This window comes from Copadichromis virginalis, linkage group LG1, assembly GCF_057382275.1.
Source record: "Copadichromis virginalis isolate Kocher_CV1m ecotype Utaka linkage group LG1, C_Virginalis_male_GT1.1, whole genome shotgun sequence".
Classification (NCBI taxonomy): Eukaryota; Metazoa; Chordata; class Actinopteri; order Cichliformes; family Cichlidae; genus Copadichromis; species Copadichromis virginalis.
This window is the reverse complement of record NC_140618.1, coordinates 20,870,269-20,883,347: the sequence shown is the minus strand read 5'-3', so window position 1 is coordinate 20,883,347 and position 13,079 is coordinate 20,870,269. Positions and strand designations below refer to the sequence as shown.

The window sequence follows — 13,079 nt, the reverse complement described above, 5'->3', positions numbered from 1 at the left end:
GCCGCATAGACACCAGTAGTTTTCCCTCATTCTCATGTCCTCGTGTGACGGATTGTTTTCATCTTCATGTAAACTAAGTACTGGTTGACTATTTTCATCCTCTCTCTCGGTTTGCTCTGGTTCAAACTGGAAAAGTTGAACAGAAGCCATTTCCAGTGCGCTGCTAACTGTGAACTCCATGCGGCGCAACCGTATGACGTCACTACCCAGAGTGCATTTAAAAGTAAATAACAATGGCGACCTAATGGTAAATCGGTTTTATATAAAATGTGCTTAAAAGGAAAACATTTGGCGTATTTTAATACCACACATATATATTATTGAAAGCACAGTACATATTTTAGCGCAAACATGTCTTAATAGCCGGGGTTCCTTTTAAGACAGACGCATGTCTCCTGATATTGATGTGATTTGTTGAAATAAAGTCATGAGTAGCAGAAAAGAAAATATCACTTTCAAATGTTGTCAGTGTAGACCAAATTCTTAGATATCAGCTTCAGCAGATGAGCAGCTGTCAAAATCACCTGCTAACAGATGTTGGTTTTCTTCCATCTGATAAAGCCTTAGAGCGTCTCTGAATGATCACGTGGCTCATTAATAGACGCTCTTCTGCAAATCCTACCTAATGAGTGATTATTTGACTATTATTTACTGTTGCTTTCCTGTTAGCTTGAAGCAGGCTGGCCATTTGATTGTTGGTATCAATGACGTTTACCATCAGAGAACTGCTGCTCACTGGATTTTTTTTTTCTCTTTTTTTGGGCAAGTATTTGTAAATCCTAGAAATGGTTGTGTCGGAAAATCCCAGAAGATGAGCCATTTCTGAAGTAGTCACTTAGATAACTCTTATTCTGATGCGGTGACCCTAATAAAGTGGCTCATATGTAGGGATGGGTATCGAAAACCGGTTCTTGTTGAGAACCGGTTCCCACTGTTTCAATTCCTTGGAATTGTTTGCCATTTTTGCAAACGATTCCCTTATCGATTCCAGTCGCCCCGAATGACGTCACCACGTTGCGGAGCGTCATTTACCTGGCAGGAAACACGGCGCGAAAGCGGCTCAAACGCTCAAAAGTTTGGTTATACTTTATGAGAACGGATGACAACAGGGCAACTTGCAGTACTTGCAAAGTAGATACTTCATTTAAGGGAGGAAACACTGCAAATATGCAAAAGCATTTGCTCACAAAACACGCGATGACCTTAAATGAATGTCGTGTTTTTAATTCCGCTCCAGACTCATGAATCTCAACCCAGCAGCAGCGGTAACGTTTGCACGTCCTCTTCCTTTAATGCGGCAGGTAAATAATCAACTAACAGTGCATATTATGTTAGCGCGATCTGTCTTATTACAAAACCTGCCATTACTGTGCATTTAGGTGACCATGATGAGAGAGACAGAGTCTGTCTGGCTCAGATGCTGGCAGTTCTCGCTGCAGTCTACCGTTAGCGTCTCCTTTCAGGCCGGATAGACGAATGTCACCGAGCAGAGACTAAGTTTGTGGTAAAAGGCTGCCACAGCAGATGCCCCCGATTTTCGGTAAGTGAATGTGTTTAATTGTAGGCAGGGACATTACTGGATATTCTTGTGTAATTGCTACAGAATAATTTATGTTATACTTTGTTATTGCTACAGAAGAATATTTATTTTATTATTTTACATTTACAATTTTTTTTCCTGGGGACCCTGTGACACCCCATTGAAGAGCCGTAGGCTGGATCTCTTAAGATCTCACTGCTGGGTTTGTAAGGCCATGTTACTTGTAAATTTCTATCTTGTTCAAAGAGAAGATATAAAACAAAGTTCTAAGCTAATCGAACTTGGTGTTCTCCTTTTTTAAAAAGAATCGATAAGAGAATCGATAAAGAATCGAATCGAAAATGGAATCGGAATCGTGAAAATCTTATCAATACCCATCCCTACTCATATGTATATAGAAATATATAATAAATAACATAAGTCTTTCTGTGTCTAATAAAATAACGCAGTATAAAGTATAACCACAGGAACTGCAAGCAGAGAGAGAATTTCCTATAACAGCCTGGTAATTATCAGCTGAAAAGAGCCGTTTTTACTCACCTGACTATTGAGAGTAGAGACAATGAAAGATACAATGTTCTCCACCTCTTTGCTCCAGTGATTCATAAAACACAACCAGTAGCTTCTCGGTGTGATGAATGGCCCATGTTTTATTTTTAACTTGTAGCACTTTGTATTGATCTTTTCTTTCATTTGGAGCACTTAAAGCAGAGGGGAACAAGGACAGATAACCAATGAACTATCAGCAATAAAGATGAACTACAGCACCGTTTTCAGCCACTGCTCCATTCTATTTTCAGAAATTCAACAAAGCAGATTTGTCTACAGAATGTATGCACAGGAAGAGCCGATCATGTAGTTGGGGCAGTCTATTATGTTGTAGATATGTGCAATAATAAGGATTTTGGTAAGATGCATACCTTGCCTGTGGCATTCTGTTCATAAAAGAGTTCATAAAATAAACCCCAGCAGTTTTTTAGGAAGATAAGTCAAAACAGAAGGAGGCTAAACAGATAAAAATGATGTATGTATCTACACAAAATTGTTTCTTGTAGGGTTCTGGAGAGTTTTATATGTAGGTGTGAGTTTGTAGTGTGACATTAGAGCTACCAGATATACTCAGTCATCTTTGCTCATTGAAGACAAACTTCCCATCGATAAGATGATGTGAAACAACATCTGTAGGCTTGATCTTGATAGGATTCTGTACTATCTGGGAAACACTGTGTGGATACAACTTGTCAATAGCTATTCTAACTCACAAAACAAAATACAAGGATCCGAATGAGCTAATGTGTATGTTTACTAAAAGACCAGCACGACTGTGCCTCAGTATACAAAGGAAAGTCCATAAAGGCATGGGTGGGTGAGTTTAGTGTGAAAGAAACCGACTGGTCTGTGCAGAGCCCTGACCTCAACCTCATCAAACACCGTTGGGATGAATTGGAGCAGAGATTACAAGGCACCTCAAAATGCTCTCCTGGATGAATAGACAAAATCACAGACACAGACCAAAATCTTGCTGAAAGCTTCCTCAGAAAAGTGGAAGCCGTAAAAGTAGGCCCAGGACCATATTACTACCTATGGATTCAGAGTTGCACTCCTGTAGGTATAAAGTATTAGTGGCCCAGTACTTTTGTCCATTTAGTGTATTTCTTTAGCAGAGAGTCTATCGCCTCTTCTCACCACATGCTGGCAGTAGTGCACAGCAAAAAGATTAAAAAATCTTCACAGTTTAACAAGTGGGGAAACTGATTGACCTGTAATGTTAATTTCCCATACACCATTATAAGTTGTGATAAATTATTAAGTACTCAAAGTTATTAGCTTCCTGGCTAATCTTTACTGAATAGACTGTTAGATGTTTGATTTGTATTAGGATCCAGAGATACTCATGATTTCAAATGAAATAATATATGGTAAAATGGACTGGTTCTTATACATCACTTTATGCAACATGTCTCATTTACACTTCAGTTAACACATTGGGACCTTGCCCAAAAGACAGACTGGGGCAGGCAGGGATATAACGACCAACCTCCTGAGCTGCAGCCAACTTTCAATAGTTCTATTGATATAAGCGATTTTCTTTTGAATGTTGTACTTGAATTTCACAGATAAACAAGGACAAAGGTTGTTAATCTCTTCCTCACTATCATTTACTTTGTCTGTCGCAAGAACCTGTGGTTTTTGTTCTTTGTGGCCAAGCCAAACTTTATGAATATAACTTTCATCAAAAGCTCAACCCAAGTCTGAAATTAATACCAACAGCATGAGTGTTACAGTAGCTCCTAGATACAAGAATACCTCGCCGTTACTCAATCTAGGAAGGTTTGTGCATTCTCAAAGATGTTAACTAACGTCTTAACAACAATACCAGTGCCATTGTAATAGGATCACATGCTATAAATCCTCAAATGGTTATTGTCTCCAGCAACAGCGTCACTTCAGTCACTGAGTTCACACCCCGTCCCTTTTATTAGTGGCCCTTAGACGCCACCAGATTTGTATGGTCAAATTAAGCAAATGTGATATTCTCGAAGTGTTACATTTCACTAGATTGAATTGATTTGGCAGATGCTCTTGTTTAGCTGGGGGAAAAAACATTTTGCGTTATGGCAACCACTTCCAGGCAACATTTTAATGTTACTCAGTCTAAAAAAGGCAGCAGATTTTAGACAAGACAACCTGCTTGGATTTTATCAAACAACAAAAACAAGCAGTTATCCTAGGAACGTCTGACAAGATTTTTGAAACAAATTGGAGGTGGTCGTATAGCTCAAGCAGCACAGCTGTACAAAATGAAATGACAACTCCTACTTGAAAAATCTCAAGAAGAGCCAAATCAAAATAACTCTATTTTCAACACAAGCGACAGATTCACAAGTGTATTGCACATGTAACTGGATTATGGGTAGCTCTTATTTTTAACAGCTCGGTGAGGATAAGCTCTGGTGGCTTCTAATTTAATATAATTGAGACAGAGTGATGTGAACATGGAACATTATACTTTATTTAACTCCAACCATCTGCTCTTTTTCAGGGTAGAGTGTCAGGGCACCGTATATGGTGACATATGTGGAATAAAATGAGAAAAGAGCGGCTCATTTTAAAAGCAGCAATCCTAAATCAAATGAAGAGCCGAGTCCCTTAAGAACATTTGCACAGCTGTATTATTATTATTTTTTTTTAAATTTATGTTTGACAAGGAGCATCTCATCTTTTTTTAGATTTTCTCACTGAAGAAGAGGAGGAAGAAGAAACAGTGTTGCCCTACAATGTGAAACAAGAGACGAGGCAACAACACAGTGTGTCAAAGTTGGCTGTTGACTGCAACACGGCACAACACCCTTCAAAATAAAGCCTTGTTTCTTTATAGGTTTATAAGTCAGGGTGAAAATCTAATTCAGTGGCTTGAGTTGCATAACATTCAAAACATGCAGAAGCAATAGTGCACATTGTTTCTCTGTAAGTCCTTAAAAAGACTCAACCATGGACCACTTCAGTGTTATTTGGTGGCTGGCATGGGGGTTGCGATGTTTGGATTTCACGGTGAGATTCAGCTCAGAAGGATTAGAGATGACTACACTTTGTTATGGTTAAAATACTTTCAATGTTCAGTAACAGCCAGTGAATCACATAGTTATCTGTTCAAAAACCAGTCAAAACAGTCTCATGACTAAGTGATTTTACCCACATAAGTTCTTTGCAGTATTTCTTTTTACAGTAAACTGCATTTGGATATTTATTATTTCCACAAGCTTTTATCATCTTTACCAGGTAACAGCGTCAGGTGACAGGTATCAGTATCTGTGAGACTATCAGGAAGATAATTTCCAAATGCAAGCTTGCTTGATTAGACAAAGAATTTGCTTTGCTTATTTTGGTATGAAATTGGGTGACTGAGACAAGCCATGGACACCTCATTCATTCTGGCGGGTGTGTGTCCAAAACCTCAGAGCGTCGACTAACATGAAGAAAAAAAAGCTTGGGTTTTGATTTTTCAGTAGTATGGATGGAGCCACAGAATCACTTTGATGACTGCTACTTCTATCTAGTCAATCTTTCTGGATATCGTAACAAAACTAAACACATGAACATATGAAACCTTCCATTTGTACTGGCTTGTTTAATGACAGAGAAGAGTGTAATGGTGTGTTGTCTCCAGATGCACAACATTCTAGTGATAAGAACTTTGAAGATCAATCTTCTAGTAGCTAATTTGTTTCCCTGTTATTCACACACCCAGAGCTGAATAACTGAGCTACTTGAGTCTAGGCACAGTGAGATTAACCTCCTGGATCCAGGAACCAAATTTCCTTTTTATAAGCATCGTGAGAAGGATCTTATTCCATTCTTTGAAATGGACGATCACTTTATCTGTTGTGTTGATGTTGAAGGTCTTTTGGCTGCAATGGGTTGTAAGTATGATGCAGATAAGTGTAGGCTGTTCATTAACAGCTCAAAAGCCAGGCTAAAATGTGTTCTGCATAATGGCAGTTAACCTCACCCTAACATAAATTACAAAAAAAGGCTATTAAGATTAGGTTTGCAATCGGATCCATTGATCACTATTTGTTGCAGAGGGTCACTGATGCGCTAACGCACAGGGCAGTACATTTCACTGTTAGAGACCCCCAACTGTGTGTCACTCATTGGTATAGAAAGTATCTAACAAAATGTCTGACTGTTGATGTGTTGGAGCAAGCTCAAAAGTACTTTTAGTTGGAGTCCAGCATGCCTATTCGTAACCCTTTAAAAATTCCCTGGTTAGATTTAGGCAATTGTGTGGCTCTCCTGGGAGCCACACAGGTCAGTCCATTGTTTTCAAAAAATATATGGAGTTAGGTAATAGAGAAAAGTGGTTAAGGTTAGAAAAGCTGGCAGGGCTGGGTGTCTGAAAGTCTTTGTTGCCAGGACTGGAAGTGGCTGTTCAGGTCACTTCACCAGATTAGACATACCCCGGCTTTCCCCCCTCCAAACTCCCCAGGGAAAAGAGGAATTCCAGAGGGAGACTGGCAATGCAGCTCCCAGGAGAGCCTCAGTCATCTTCTGTTCCTGTGTTGCCTAAACCTGAAAAGGTCATAAAAGGTTGCAGATGACCACACAGCTCCCAGGGGAAAGGCCCCAGTATGTCTGCCGCAATGGTCACTTCGCTTGCCTCCACAACCTCGCCTTACAGTCGCTTGCATTTATACCCGCTGTTAAGGCACAGGAAGCTACTGTAGTATTCTCCTGAACAACAAGTGTCACCACTTAGAAAATATTGTGACATAAGCTCTTACATAGGAGAATAAAAAGTCAAACCTGGGGGCCAAGACTTTTTTAGTATTCTTCTGCAAAGTTCTTTTGCAGTGTTGTTCTCCTCAAACTTTCAAGTTTTCAAACTGTTCCAACATCTCCCTTTATATGTCTGTATGTCTCTGAGCTTCTGTACTGGAATATAATTAAAATGGCGATAAAAACCGACACTATCATACACTCGTATGTTCAACCGACTTACAGCGTCCACGGTTCAAGGTTACAAAAACGAAGATGTGCATGACCGGCTGAAGTGTACCAAAGACATGCGCAACACATGATGTGACATCAAAATTGCCAAGCGACACCTACGACACAGTGAGCATAATGGCCCATAAGACAACTGCACAAATCGGCACAAGCGCTACATGTTAACTTATACCTAGAAGTGTGGATTTCAGGACACAACAACAGTAATACGTTTAAGGGGTTAATGTTGTGTTGATGTTGACGGTCTCTGGGGTTCAATGGGTCGTGAGTATGATGAGTGAAAGATGTTCACTGACATCTCAAAAGCCAACCTAAAATGTGTCTTACTGCATACTGACAGTTACTTTGTATCTGTGCTAACTGATCATTCTGTCCACTTACCATTTCATCGTTTTTTCTGTCCCATAACAAATCAGGGCCACAATTTTTCATCAGTTAATCAAAAAATGAAGTCACATGGTTTATTTCTTGGTTTATCCAACCCAAAGTTTAACAATTTAAAAAAAACAAAAACAAAGACACAAGCAATTTAAAAAGGAAAAAAAAAACCCCAAAAAAACCAACCCTGCTATGATTTCCTTTATGCGGTCTGTGAATGTTAGCATTTCGCTTTTTGCGTTGCTCTGCTGTGATATTACAGCCTTTATTGTCCCCACCAAAGTTGATGCACTTCCTTCCAGCACTAATATGAATACCACTAGATTTTTAGTAACAGTATAATGTCAGTAAATGTGTCAGTAATGTGAGTAAAATGTCAGTGAACCCACAGACATTAGTCACCCTCCATATGGTTTTACTTCCAAAATACTCTTGATGAAAGCTGAAATCCTTTGGAATCTCATACAAATGTAACATTCTGGTGTGAGACAAAAACCCCACTATCATAAAGAAACCATGAAGGCAAAGTGAATGTAAAAGTTTTTGTTACTGAAGTTTCGTTTTTGCCTTTCCTTTGGGAACACGAGGCGGGTCTGGGCCCGCGCTGGAGAGTCGGCGCAGTGGCAGGATGGCTGCTGTGTTGCCTGGGATTACTCCTTATCCCCTACCCAACCTTGTTGCTGGTCACGTGCTCTATAATGTTGTACTGTGGACATTTATGTGCTTTCTGTGCAGAGGAGTTTTTTTGTTTCCTGTTCTCATGCTGTCCTCCTGTAGCTCAGCATGAGTAGAGGTCTCTTTTTTTCCTCTTGTACTTTTCCCATTGTAGTGTACATTTCAGTGGTTTTTCTGTAATGCAACCGTTCTCTGACTTGTATCCCCATGTGATGTCTGTGTTGTGTGTGTAAGGTCGGGGGGCGGGTTTATTTCACTGCAGGGCAACCTGCATGTGGCAAATAAAATTTGAACTTATAGACTGGCTTTCCCATGACTGGTCCTGGATGACTGATTTCCATGGCAACACCCCTTTTTCACCTCAAAATAGGCCCCACCTTTTATCGTATTATGGAGGTTTGCACTTGAGTGTTAAGAGGGCTCTCCTGCCTTCACATATTGATCCAGCACAAATTCCTCATTTGAGTGGATGTTTTATTTTTTCTGAATGGCTAGTGGTCTCTATGCATTTCTTTGGCTTTCATGGATGAAACTTTATTTCTAAGTCATATTATTTTCTTCCTCTGATGAGTACATTTCTAATTCCTTTTATTTCTATAGTCAAACAAAAAATAAAATACAAAATCCATTGAAAAAAAAATTAAGAAAATTGCTCTTTCCACATCTGTGTTTAAACTGCTGAGTGAGAGCAGAGTGCTAGCAGAATCCTTACTTCAGAGTCTGGACATGAGATTGTTGATGATGCGTCTTTGATCAGCACCATCTCTGCAGTTTTTTTGCTGAGTGACCAAAAATGGGGAAAGCCAAAATGTAGCTCTGTTGCTCCTAGGCTGTAATTAGGTCTGCAAGTCTGACTTCTCTATATTTGGAAAGTGTCCAACATAAAACTCACCTGGGAAAGAGTTGTGTTAGGAACAGAGATGAAGAAGACACTTTGAAATTTTATTCACACTGAAGCTCCCTTTCTTCTTTTTTTTTAAATTTATACTTTAAGTCATCATGTGACTTTTTTTCTCTATAGAGGCTCAATCTTGAAATATGTACAATGTGTGTGGGGTTTTTTCTGTTTTTTTTTAATTCGACATTTCTCAAAATATCAGTTGTCTGATTGGATGGGATATCCAGATTCACTCATTTGTTCTGCCCTCTGATCTGACGAGACAGAGACAGGGCTGGACTAGTAATCTGGCATATTGTGCATTTTCCCAGTAGGTTGCCGCACTTTTCGGCCGATGGAGCTGTGCACCAGCTGTACAAGAACGGGCGGCAGCTTATTTGTTCATTCTCATTACTGACATTGGAGTGCCCAGTCAAATCTCTTTCTGTGATCAGCCCCTACATTCACTGTGCCCTCAGGCAACTTGCAGAAAAAGTTAACTGTGGATGAAGTCGTGAAAACTTGGAGCTTGAAAGTGCCATTGTGTCTGACCAGTCCAGCCCTGGTCTGAAACAACGGTGCTCAGGACTGAGAAGTTATAATGTCATGTGGCTTTGTGCATGCCAAGTAGGAATATAACCTGTGGGTAGTAAAAATGCTTTTTAAACAAAGTCACAAACAAACTTTATAAGCAGTTGTTGTCAGATTTAACAAGTGATTGTATACATGTACATACATTTTATACATTTTATGCTACAGTGACCATTGACATCAAAGTTATGGCTCTTGCACTATTCATTAAATAGAAGGTGCTGCATAGGTGCCTAAATTGCTCCCTGGAGGTGTTGCCCAATTTTGGGCATGCCTAAAAAAGATTTTTCTCTTAATTAAAATTTGCATGATTAAACCAACTTGGCTTCTTTGAGTGATAAGAACAAAGATATTTTAAATACAGGTGCTAAAACCATTTGCCATTATGGACCTAGGAGCTTGACGTTGAGGCCAGCTAAAGAGGAAAAGGGAGAAAATGTGAGACCAAAAACAAAGAAAATAAAGGTATGTTGGGAAGTTACATGAAAGAGTGATGGCATTACCTGTGTGTACATGAGAAGGAGAGTTAATGGAGGTTCCCTTCACATGGTATCATGATTAGTAGACACTATGAAAACGTCTTTCCAGACAGCCCAAATACAAGTTGTTTTTCTTTTAAGAAAATTTGTAAATTTTAAAGGCAAGTCAATCCTTTTCTCCATTGTGACTTGAACAGACAGTAATGATGACTAAGGAAAACAACATCAAACATATTTGGACTTGAACCTTCAGAGATTTAGAACAGTCAGTGTGCTTGAGTAAAAATGATCTGAGGCTGATATCACCAAGCGGTGTCTGGTCTGAGTTATTCCCCCAGTGAGTTCGGGGTAGGTATAGTGGTTGCCCCATGATCAGAAGGTTGGTTGTTCGAATCCACTGAACGGCTACCCTGAGGTACCCCTGAACAAGGGGGAAAAAACTAGTTGGAGAGAGGTTGGTCAGAGGTGTGTATAAATGTTTATATTAGGACATGCATGTATGTTTAAACTACTTACACCAAAACTAGAAGAGACCAAATTGGTTACACTGCCAGCACATTGAATTAGTTTTAATCTACACCTCGTTGTCCTATTAATGAACTACTTCTAGCTGCATAGTTTCCACTAGTTCATCTAAGCACAGCTGGGTTCCACGATTGTGAGGAAAGGCTTAGCATGTGTTGTTATACCCAGCAATAATAGACAAGAGGCTCCCACCCTCTAAGATATGCAACATGTCTGAGAGGTTGGGTTAACCCTCCCTTCTAATGAAAGAGTGGGCTCTGTTGAAAGTTGCTTCTAAATGCTAATCAAACCATGGGTAAAACCATCTGTGGCCATCTGAGCACAAATAATCACAGCATGAATGCTTTCTCTTCTGCCTGCTATTTTACATTTTACTAAGGTAGTGTGCATAAAATAAAAATTAAAAAAAACCTTCAAGAAACATTTTTGGCTGCAGCACTGAAGCAAAATTTTTACCTTAAAAGCAAAGTCACATTGTTTGGTACAGCTCACTCTTTGTAAACTATTTCAACCAGTGAGAGTCAGCACCTTCCACCTCTTATATGGTGACCCATAAGCACAAGTGTACATATCATCATCTAGTCGACTGGTTACATATTTTCAATATAATTTTTTTTTCTTTTTGGGGGTTTAGTATCGCTTCTGTCAGTCTGCCCCAGGGCAGCTGTGGCTACAACTGTAGCTTTCCTTCACCAGTGTGTGAATGTGAGAGTGAATGAATAGTGGAATTGTAAAGCACTTTGAGGGCCCCGAAAAGCGCTATATAAATGCAATCCATTATTATTATTAATAAAATCCACATTCTAAAAGTTGCACCCGAAACTTTATAACGTTCAACTGTTTGGTCCCTCACAAGTCCTTCAATGAATTGGAACACTTGTCATTGTCTTATATTTCATGAAAGTGGACATTGTTCACTGCATTCCCTGCACTTAATCTTGTGTAATGTAATTATTAATGCACATATAATAATAATAATAATAATAATAATAATAATAATAATAATAATAATAATGGATTGCATTTATATAGCGCTTTTTGAGACCCTCAAAGCGCTTTACAATTCCACTATTCGTTCACTCTCACATTCACACACTGGTGGAGGCAAGCTACAGTTGTAGCCACAGCTGCCCTGGGGCAGACTGACAGAAGCGAGGCTGCCATATCGCGCCATTGGGCCAGTAGGCAGTAGGTGAAGTGTCTTGCCCAAGGACACAACTACCGAGACTGTCCGAGCCGGGGCTCGAACCGGCAACCTTCCGATTACAAGACGAACTGCCAACTCTGGAGCCACGATATATAAAGGTATAGGATTTTACCTTTATATATTTCAAAACCTTCAATTTCTTTTTTACAGACAACATTTTATTTCAGTGGGGTTTTTTGTGTTAAAGGGTTCAAAACAATGAGGAACTTGCCGTTTCTTCTTCTTGCTGTTTTGATCCTATTTCAGTCTCTCACTGTATAGTGCATGATATGTGTGTTATACTGCAACACAATCCCATCTTTTTGTTTGTGAAACCAAACTTTCCCATTAGGTGATAAGGTGGAGGGATACTTCACAATTGTTCTGCTGAGAAGATCTTATAATATTTGCCTAGAGCAGAATCCATTCTCTTATATGGAGAGGACAAGGACTCATCTAGATGTCTTCAAGTTTTCCTGTAACCGATACACCAATCACACCCATGAAAAGCTGTGTTAAGCTTGATAAAAGAGGAGGTAACTATGCCTTCAGAAGAGAAGTACATAAAACAAGCTCTTTTCTTCTCTATAGGTGTGGCACTGTTTGCTGCCAACAACTTGAAGCTCTTGAGCAGCTGTAAGATTTGCCATTGTGTTTATTTTGATTAAAACTGAACAGTCCCCACCAAGGTAAGTCAGACAGAGATGCCAGGAGTTAGCATGTGCAGCAGAGATTTAATAGGGGACAGATCTTGCTTGCTGTGTTTGAGCAGCCAGCTAAAAATTATGGGTGGGCAACTTAGGACAAAGACCGAAGCTTAGAGCCCTGCAGCATTTAGAAAAACAAAACAAAACAAGAAATCAGATTTAACAGAAGTAAAGACAGTTTTTACAGACAAAAGCACAACAGTAATGATCATTACATTGCATTACGTGATTACACTTAATCTGTTAGCTAAACTGATAGGGAGAAAGATCACAACAGATGACATCAAGACATGTCAAACCAGTAGAAAAGCAGCTCCAAAATCACAGTTCACAATTGCAGAGATATTTATTTGTCATTTTTTAAAACTGTTCATCCTGGATAACAATCATCCTTCCAATAGCCCGAATGGCATGTTGTAAAAATCTTGGATGTAATAGCCAGTTAGCTTGGTAGGCCAGAATGTAGTAACAATGATAAGGTTGCAGTGCATAGTATTGAGTTTCTTATTATTTCCACTTACCTGAATGATTTCAGGTAAACAAGGCTATTGTGTTGCTATTTAGTACTTAATGATTACTAATGAGAATTATTGTTCGTAATGAGTTTCAT

At 39.3% G+C, this 13,079-nt stretch overlaps 1 long non-coding RNA gene across 1 annotated transcript; it reads left to right on the top strand.

Moving 5' to 3' along the window:
• Positions 1–918: 918 nt before the first annotated feature.
• LOC146718694 (uncharacterized) lies at positions 919–7,907 on the top strand. Its single transcript, XR_014920143.1, has 3 exons — positions 919–1,301; positions 1,380–1,540; positions 4,771–7,907. It is a non-coding gene; the product is annotated as an uncharacterized LOC146718694 (long non-coding RNA).
• Positions 7,908–13,079: the final 5,172 nt, after the last annotated feature.